Genomic DNA, 10,631 nt, shown 5'->3' on the forward strand with positions numbered 1-10,631 from the left:
GTTTTCACAAACAAGAGAATTAGCGGAAGCATTTGCATCCTTTTATGAAGAACAAGATTCTCCTGGAATCATGGACCAAAGAGGGGAATATAAAGCATGCTTTTGTAGGTTAAGTCTACCCTCCCCTTCCCAAGAAGTGGTAAAAATTACAGCATGTATAGAAGAACAAATTATTAATAAACCAAAGAATAATAAGCCCCTGGAGACCGATGGGATTCTGGGAGAATTCTACAAGTGTCTTAGGGGCTAAGGTTTATAATTATGTCCTATTGGAATTGTGGGCAGAGGCTATAGTCTTTGTGTCGCGTGAATAAAAGCTCTCATGACTGGAGGGAGAACAAACGCTTTTATTCGCTTATAACTAAGGGTAGGGTTTCACAGTAGTCTTCAGAAGGGGTCTGGGTTTAGCCGGGAAACCAGGGTTATATGTGAGATGAGGGCAGAGCCTGGAGGCAGGGCCAGCCATCAGCGCAACAAACTACCAGTGAATCCCAGTTCACTGCATTCGCCCCTTCCTCTAGAATTTAGGGTCTGTGAATGAAGTCAGAGAACATGGGTTCAGAAAAAAAAAGTTTAAAAATATACAGTTATTAATAAATTTACAGATTTAAATGGTCTGGAGATCCTGGTGGAGCACCTTAGCACCAGGGGCCTTGGACTCCTTGGGTCTCCTGGTCCCCTTGTGAGGGAGGAGAGGCGCCTGGGTCTCCGGCTCGAAGGTGGAAGGGGGTGAACTTTCCTTCTGAACTGGATCCCCCAAGGCCCTGAGAGGGGGTGGTGAGAATGAGCTCCGTAGCTCGCAGGGCACTTGAGGACCCTCTGTTCTGGCGGGTGCCAGGTCCCTGATGGAGATGGTGTCCTCCCTGCCACCCGGGTACTCCACATAGGTATACATGGGATTGGCGTGGAGCAGTTTCACCCTTCCCACCAGGGGGTCGGTCTTGCTTCTCCTCACGTGCTTTCTGAGAAGGACTAGACCAGGAGGGGTGAGCCATACTGGGAGAGTAGTTCCCGATGCCGACCTTTTTTCGAAAGTGAATAACACCTCATGTGGAGTAGTAATGGTTGCTGTGCATAGTACACCAGTCACTAAAAGCTAGCATGCAGGTTCAGCAAGCGGTGAAGAAGGCGAATGGCATGTTGGCTTTCATAAAGAGGGAATTGGAGTACAGGACCAGAGATCCCCTCCTGCAGTTGTACAGGGCCCTGGTGAGACCTCACCTGGAATATTGCGTCCAGTTCTGGTCCCCAAATTTGAGGAAGGACATACTCGCTATAGAGGGAGTGCAGTGCATATTTACAAGGTTAGTTCCCGGGATGGCAGGATTGACATATGCTGAAAGGTTAGAAAGACTGGGCTTATATGTGATAGAGTTTAGAAGGATGAGGGGAGACATGATAGAGGTGTAGAAAATTATCAAGGGGCTAGACAGGGTGAAATCGGATTATATGTCCCCAATGTTGGGAGAGACTAGGACTAGAGGGCATAGTTTAAGAATACAGGGAAGGCCCTTTAGGACGGAGATGAGGAGATATTTTTTTACCCAGGGAAGTGTATACATATACACATGGCTTCAAAATAACATAACAGGAAACACTATGGGAATAAAACAGAAATGGAAATTAGCAATTAATATTTGTATTACAGATAAAATGTGGGAAAAGCCAGGGCTTGAGAGTATTTAAGACTATTCAGATGTTGGCAAGATACAGTAGCACCTCAGAATTATGCTGGAGAGGATGTAGGACGACTGGCGATTGTACCCATAGCTTTTGGGACTGTCGTGGAGAGATATTCAGGTGGAAATTAAACCAATCATGGGGGTAGTCCTACCTTTGGAGCCAGCATATTTTATACTGGAAGTGACTCCAGAGGATATAGATACCAAAAACCAGGCACATTTACTTGGGATGTTGCTGTTGATCACAAAGAAGGTGATGACCGTATTATGGAGAAATGTATGGACCAACAGTCCAACAACAGAGGGTAAGATTAAAAAGTGTATATATGATGAAAAGCAAAACAGCTAAACTCCAACTAAGAGCTGATGTTTTCAACATCAAGTGGTCACCGGTAATACTACAGTTACTGAGAGTGATTAAGGATATAACCTTTCCGTAATCTCAGTGGCGGGGAGGAGTTTGACTGGTGCACTCTATGTGTAATTGGAGTAATTGGTACAGATGAGACTGTGATTGTAGATAAGTGCATGTAGAGTGATGACACAGAGATAAATTCAATTAGATTTACTCTGACCCTCTCCTCTTTAAACTCGAAAGTGGGCATATGAAGAAGTGTATGGTTAAATGTACAGGTGACTGCATATTGGTTAGAATGAGGTTAATTGGGTGCGTAAACCTTTGATGCCTCTATGAACAAAACTTGAATAAGATAAATTGATGCACTGTATACAGGTTATGTGATCTATGTATTTGCTTGTGTGCTCACATGATGTGACCTTATACGGAAAAAAATAAACGTTAAGTTAAAAAAAACATTCAATGAAGCAGCCTCCACTGTCAGGTCAGGTCAGTCAGGTAGTGTTTCATGGTCCCTTTAACACCACATTGCAAAACAGTGCTACAGAATTAAAACGAGACAATGTTCTCAGACCACAGTGATTATGCAAAAGCTGCTTGACACAACAGTACTACATGCAATTAATTTTTCAGTGATTAGACAATAGCACAAGTAAAGACTGATTGCAAACTAGTTGTTAAAAATGGAGAAGAACGTTCCCCGATCCTGAGGGGCCACCGCTGGCTGCTAGTCACGCAGCCATCACAGGTCAGGTCACCGACCTCTCCAGGACAAGATGTTAAAAGCCTGCCAGCATTTAGGGAAAACAGACTACCGCACAGTCATAGTTCATGGAGCTCCCAAAAGCTCCGGCGCCTTCTGCCATGAGGCCCAGGACAATGCCTCTCTAAATCTCCAAACCTGGCACGGCTCCGCAGCTCCAGTCGCAACCGGAGGCCACTTCTGAATTTGCCGCTCCATCCTCTCCTCTCAAGCCCTGGTAGCAGACACCCCCCGATGTTGATCCAAAGAGTTTTGAAGAGAGAATGCCATGTTGAATGTTTAATGGGTTTGGAGGGGGGTGGTAAGGGGAGAGGGAAGGTAGGGAGGGAAAAAGGGGAGAAAATGCCACTGTGTATATTTAAGAGGGAAATGTTTGTATGTATTTTGATTGATATGGTTCACAGCGTGAAAAAAATTTTTAAAAAAGAAGAGAGAATGCCACAATTGCCAGTTCTCTGGGGAAAGCAGTTTGTCATCATCTCTGTCTTAAATCTACCCTCTGCACCCCCCCCCCCCCCACCACCAGTTATGAGGCTATGTCCCCTAGTTCTAATCTCATCCACCAGTGGAAACAACATCCCTTCTTCTAGCTTATCTGTTCTTTTAAAATGTTTAAGCATTAAGATTCCCCTCTCATCCTCCTAAACCAATGAGTACAGTCCCAGACTAATCAATCTCCTGGAATAAGATAGACCGCTCATTTCCCAAACCAACCCAGTGAACTTCCTGCAAAGCTGCATGAATACCCACTGAGGGATGAACTGAGACTTGGCAAGGGCATTGTAGGAAAGGACAACAGACTGGAGTCCTTCCATTACCGGGTATTGAAGGGCTGAGACCGAGGGGAAACCCCTCAATCAGCAGAGGGGGGAATAACAACAAGGTGCCCCAGGGGTGGTAATGGAGACAGAGAACAAATGTAACAACGTCCATTGATGGAAGTGTATGGATATGACACTAAGGATAAGAAAAAAGTTCGAACGGATTTCTTTGTCAATAATTTAATGTGTAGCAAGTTTATTTTTGTAAAAACAAACAATCTTTTACATTGCATCTCTCTATTTTAAGGACAAACTGTATTAATGTTTAAAAAAATCAAAACTAAATGGAAGGAAATGCCTGTGCTCAACATCAAGCCAAAATCTCAAACTAGATCTGGATGCCAGTCAGGCTACGACTCCACTGTCCTGATGAAAAATAGTTTTTTCACATGTACTTTTCACATGTACACATGAAATGAGATTCAGTGTTTGAACTTATATTCATAAATTGATCTTTTGTGGTCATTGCCTAGACTTTAGCAGAAAGCCTGGCCCGGGGGAGGCTGCCAATTGAACTAAAATCACTTAATTCTCAATGTTCAAATTGAGCTAAATTCTGGTTAGATGCAGATGAGAAATTAGTATATTGTTGCAATCTACTTGGCAGTGTCCTAAAGTCAAACCTTCCTGGTTAGAAATGGGTAAATTATTTGAATGAATAATGGGGATTAAATTCCCACAGGATCCAGTGTTATTTTGATTGATATTAAGAACATTGAATTTAAGTTGAAACTGAATATGTCTCTTGGCAATATGAGTTAGAGGGTTTGCAGCTACCAAATTTTGTGAATTATTATAAGGCAGTGCAGTTCAAAATTATTAATAGGATGTTTGATTTGGACAGTATAGTTACTTGGTTAGATATTGAATTGACGCGAAATGGAGAAGTAAGAAAGGATCATTTTATCCATAAATGGATGAGTAAATCTATCAATAGTTGTAAATCACCGGTTTTGTTTCATTTGATAAATATTTGGGAAGAGGTTAGTAATGTTATAGGATTACTAGGGGGTTTATCTTGATATACTCCTTTGTTTCAGAACAAAAACTTACCTTTACAATAGATAATAACCTCCTTAAAATTTGGAATTGGAGCGGAATTGAGATATTAAGCGACTGTTTTAAGGTGAGTCATTTTTTAACATTTGATAGATTGAAGGAAAAACATCAAATTCCTAATAAAACCCTTTTTTTTTGTTATTATCAACTTAAGTCTATGTTGTATGAAGGTTTGTGGAGACATTTGATTTTACCTAAAGAAACGTTATTTGAAGCATTCGTCTGAGATGGAGGAAAGAAAGGGTTTATTTCAGAAATGTATAAGTTATTACAGTGGAAAATGCCTAGGGTTGATTTGCATAAATTGAGACTTAAATGGGAGAATGATTTACAAATTCAACTTGATATAGATAGTTGGAGGAAGATAAATAGGGACACTATGACAAAGTTGGTTAATGTAAGGTATAGGTTAGTAATGTAAAACTTTATTAATCAATTGTATTTAACCCCAGAACGTTTGAAAAGATATAAATTGAGGGAGTCGGATTTGTGTTTTCATTGTAATGAGCAGAAAGGTACTTTTTTTGCATTCAGTTTGGTTTTGTGATAAGATTAAGGGTTTTTGGATGAAATTGAGAAATTGTTTGCAAGACATCCTGAAAATACAATCCTTTATCTGGACATCTAAAATCCGGAAAGCTCCAAAAACCAGAAAGTGGGGGGAGAGACCGGCAGCACGAGTCAGGCGGCGAGGGTGGAGACCGGCAATGCAAGTTGGGTGGGTGGGGGGGGGAGACAGCAGTGCGACTGGAAGGGGGTGGGGGTGGATATGGCAGCACAGTTTGGGTGGGCTTAAATCTGGCTTTCCGAAATTCGGAACTCACTGTCCCCCAAGGGTTCCGGATAAAGGATTGTGTACCTGTACAATTTAATTTAGATCCAAAGATTTTTTAAATTGGGGAATTTACTGAAATGGTTTTGCTTAATAAATTAGATAAATTCCAAATAGCATTTTTATGATTAGCGTTGGCAGTAGCAAGGGAATGTATAGTGATTTCATGGAGAGATCAGATGGAACTTAATTTACAAAGATGGCATTCAGAAATGAGGTCCTATATACCACTGGAGAAAATAACTTATAGTATACAAAATAAATATTATGTATTTAGGAAGATTTGGAGCCCATATTTGAATAGTTTGAAATTGAAAATCTGAGAATGGCAATGGGTGCAGCTTCACCCTCACATTGTAAATGATGGAATTATTTAAGTTATTCTCCTTATTTTCTTTTCTTTCTTCTTTTTTTTAGGGGGAGTAGATTTTAGGAATAGTAGAGAGGGAGTGGGGGGATTAGGAATTCTTATAGGGTTTTCTTAGTAGTCTTTGTAGTTTTTTTTTCTATGTAACCATGCAGTATTTTTAGATAGATGTTAACATTTTAAATTTGTAACTGTGGTTATAACTTTATCTTATAATAAAATATAATATTTTAAAAAAAGAAACTGAATATGTATCAAGAGAAGATTTGTTCAAATTGCTTTAGCAATAAAATGTATTGCTATAACTTGGAAGTCTGTTACAGATCTGGGTATAGAACGATGGCACGCTGAAGTCTGGAGTTGTATACCACTTGAGAAAATTACTTACAATTTAAGAGACAAATATTATATATTTTTGAAGATATGGAACCTTTATTTACAACATATGGGTGTTAATATTTAAATGAGGCTCGGACATTTCCCTTCTCCTTAAGGTCTCAGTATATTATAAGAGACTTTAAAGTAATAGACACCCCTGTTGAGGATCTCTTGTCTCTTTCTCATTTTCCTACTCTTTTTTTTCTTTTTCTCTTTTTCTTTGTAGGGGAAGGGGGTGGTATATAATGTTTTCTTATTTTTTCTCCTTTTATACACCACATGTATTTGTATTGATTCAAATTATTTTTTTATTATGTGCTTTATTTGTGTGGTTTTAAATTTGTAAATTTTTTTTTTTAATTGAGCCCAATTCAAACTAATATTTTTCAAAGAAATAGGAAATTGATTCTTCTGCCTAGAAATACTGCCAGTCCCTCGGAAATTCTGGATGCATGAATCCCAGATAAATTGGTGCTTACTACAGTTATCTATGTCGTTATATATCCCCCTCAGCCTCCTCCACTCCAAGGAAAACAACCTTGGCCAATTAAGTCTCTCCTCATTAAGAGAAACATTCCATCCCAGGCAACACCCCGACGAATTTCCTCTCCAGTGCAATCGCACTCCTTTACTAGAGAGCACTACAGTACAGAAGCAGGTCCTTCAGCCTTTCTCATCTGTGACAAAATAATATTTTGCCTAGTCCCACTGACCTGCCCTCCATACCCCTCCCATTCATGAACCCATCCATATTGTTCTTTAATGTCGAAATTGAGTCCGCATTCTCCATATCAGCTGGAAGCTCATTCCACACTCACCAGTCTCAACATGAAGTTCCTCCGAATCTTCCATTAAAACATTTCACCTTTCACCCTTAACCCATGTCTTCTAGTTCTTGGATTACTCAACCTTAGTGTAAAAACAGCCTGATTGTTTTTATCTATACTTCTCATAATTTTGCATACTTCTATTAAATCTCCCCTCATTCCCCGATGCTCCAGAAAATAAAGCCCTGAACTGTTGAAGCATTCCCTGAAACTCAGGTTTCCAAGTCCTGGCAATGGAACTCTTCTCTGGGTAGGTGACCGAAACTGCACACAATACTCCAAATATCTTACACAACTTCATCATAACATCCCAAACCCTATATTCAATACTTTGATTTATGAAGGCCAAGATGGCAAAAGCTGTCTTTATGATCCTATGTGCCTGTTATGCCACTTACAGGGAATTTTGTGTCACTATTCCCAGATCTCCCTGCTCTAATGTACCCCTCAGTGCTCTACCTTTCATGGTGTTACCGACCTTGGTTAGTCCTCTCTTCAGAAAGGATGGTGTCCATAACTATGTCCACTGCTTCATATGTGGCCTAACCATTGATTTACGAAGCTGCATAGTAGCCTACTCTTCGTGCATCACATTTATCTGAGCTATATTCTATCTGTCACTGCTTTCCCCATATTTGAATACTTATGTCCCTGTATTGCAATCCAAATCATCACTGGAAGTGAAAAATAGGTTACACCACTGGGCACAGGCTGTCAATGACAGAAGGTCCTCCGTCACGGCCAGGGCTATTCCGCAGCCCGTTTGTCACCTCTCCTGTGATCCCATTTGGATCATTCATAAACGTGGAATCTTTTCAAACACCCTAGTGAGTAAAAGCATAGAAATGCTGGAGGAACTCGCAGCATCCGTAGGAGGTAAGGATATAGAACTCACGTTTTGGGCCTGAGCCCTTCGTCAAGGTATGAGCAAAATGCAGGTAGGCGCCTGAATAAAAAGGCTGGGGGAAGAAGGGGCTGAAGGGAGGAGCACAGACCAACAGCCATGGCTGTGGAACTTGCGAACAGTCGGGACTGCAGAGAGGGAGCAGTGAGAGAAGCTTGCACAGAACTCCCTTCAAAGAAGAGGACTTCATTGCAAGATCTCTTCGAGGGAGACCTACCCTGAAGAAATCTCCTCTTTGAATGGAGTTCTGTGAGTGCCTCTCTCGCTGCTCCCTCTCTGCACCCCCGACTGCTCACAAGCTCCACAGGCAAGACGGTTGGCCTGCGCTCTTCCCCTTCTTCAATCCTCCTCCAGCCGTTTAATTCAGGTATTTGCCTGCTTTCTGGTCTTGAAGAAAGGGTCAGGCCCGTAACATCGGTTGTATATCTTTACCTCCTATGAACGATGTAGGACCTGCTGAGTTTCTCCAGCATTTCTGTGTTTTTTCTACAATCACAGCGTCCAGACTTACGTGTTCAACACCTCAGTGAATAAATTCACTGAAGCCCAGGGATGTTACCACAAATGCATTGCCATGATCAACATTTCAAATCTCAGAATCATAGAATTCTGCAGCACAGACACAGACCCACATTGTCCATGCTGACCAATATAATTCTATTTTGCCTGCGTTCAGCTAAGATGCCATGACCTATTCTATCCCTGCACCTGTCTAAATGGCTTTTCAGTGTTACAATTGTCCTCACTGTGGTGGAACACTCTAATACAATCATTGCACTGGTTGGCCCGCCCCTGATACTGTAACCCCTCCCCCTCAGGATTCCTAATAAAAGCGGAATCACCAAATCCCCTCCCTCAGTACAAGGCCTTGGAATTGGGCCAACAGCATGTAAGAGATGACTGTAGGTTTATAGTGATTGAAGCCTGTTAATCTCGACATCTGGTCTGTCGGGTTTAATTAATAGTGCCACACTCACTTTGGCAACTTGTTCCATGCACTCACCACCCTCCATGTGAAGAAGGTGCCCCTCAGATCCCTTTTAAATACTTCTCTTCTCATGTTGAATTTATGCCCTCTTGTTTTTAAATGCTCCCTTCCCTGGGAAAATGACCATGACTGTTCACCTTATCAATGACCTTTATAATAACTATAAATCTCCTAAAGATCCCTCCCTTTAGTCTCCTATGCTCCAGGGAAAAACTTATCCAAACTCCAAGCCAACAAGTCCTGTGAATCTTTTCTATATCCTTTCCAACTTAACATCTTTCCTCTAGCTCGGTGACCAGAACTGTGCACAATACTGCATTTGTGGGTGCATCAAAAGCAGGGTTGGGGCAGTATGTTTAGCATAGTGGTTTAGTACAGTGCCATTATGGTGCCAGTGACCAGGGTTTAATCTGCTGTTGTCTGTAAGCCACAGTCTCCCTGTGGGTTTTCTCCAAGTGCTCTGGTTTCCTCTCACCATTCTTGGTGTGGACCCTAATGTACATGGTTTGTAGGTTATTGGGGGAAACGGGTTCATGGACTGGAAGGGCCCATTACTGTGTTTTATGTCTGAATTTAACGTTTTACATTTTAAATTAAAAATAAAATAAAATGAAGGTCTGCCAGGTTGGGAAATAGCTTCTTCTCATAGGCTGTGAGATTCCTGAGTGGTGTTCTGTAACCTTGGGTCTCTTCTAAATGAAACTAATAAATTACTCTGAAATACTTATAAATATTTATTTGATGTGACATTTTTATGTTTATAGGTGACTATTAAGTGCACTGTGGTCCAGACAAACACTTTTTTTAAAATCAGGTTTTATGTGTACAATCAGGTGATGAAAACTTGAATTTGAGTGAATGGGCTGAAAACAGCAGGTGGAATTTAATATCGACAATTGTGAGGTGTTGCATTTTGGAAGGACAATCCAAGAAAGGACATACACGGTAAATGGGAGTGTGGTAGAACACAGGGATCTAGGAATACTGATACACAATTCCCAGAAAGTGGAATCACAGGTAGGCAAGTTTGTAAAGAGAGCTTTTGGCACATTGCCCTTCTTTAATCAAAGTATTGAGTATAGGAGTTGGGATGTTATGGTAAAGTTGCATAAGACATGAGTGAGGCCAAATTTGGAGTATTGTGTGCAATTTTGGTCACCTAAGTACAGGAAAGATATCAATAGATATAAAGAGTGCAGAGGATATTTACTAGGATGTTGCCCGGACTTCAGGAACTGAATTACAGGGAAAGGCTAAACAGGTTAGGACTTTATTCCCTGGAGCATAGACGAATGAGGGGAGATTTGATCGAAGTATTTAAAATTGTGCTCGCTTTGGCAGCACATATACTAACATTGGAATGATAAAGAGAAGATTAGCATGGCCCCTGTGCAAGGATGTCACACAAATTCGGAAAGATGTTGTCCTTCCCATACATACAAAGGGTTATTCGATTTAATGGCATCTCTTCCTCTAGAGAAAATTAGGTGTTCAAGTACTAAAATGAGTATCACATTTATTTCTCTTTGAGGTATTTATTTTTAATTATTTTCAAAATTTATAGATCAATTATTTTTGGTTTTTATATTTTTTTTTCCTTTTTCATTTTTTTTCTTTTTCTGGTCCTATTAGTTTTGAAATTAGTAGTTGAC

The 10,631-nt window shown here is 40.7% G+C and overlaps 1 non-coding gene across 1 annotated transcript; it reads left to right on the forward strand.

Moving 5' to 3' along the window:
* Window positions 1-10,304: 10,304 nt before the first annotated feature.
* Window positions 10,305-10,412, forward strand: LOC138742172 (U6 spliceosomal RNA). Its single transcript, XR_011343965.1, has one exon. It is a non-coding gene; the product is annotated as a U6 spliceosomal RNA (small nuclear RNA).
* The last annotated feature ends 219 nt before the right edge of the window (window positions 10,413-10,631 follow it).

This window comes from Narcine bancroftii, chromosome 8 (assembly GCF_036971445.1).
Source record: "Narcine bancroftii isolate sNarBan1 chromosome 8, sNarBan1.hap1, whole genome shotgun sequence".
Lineage (NCBI taxonomy): Eukaryota > Metazoa > Chordata > Chondrichthyes > Torpediniformes > Narcinidae > Narcine > Narcine bancroftii.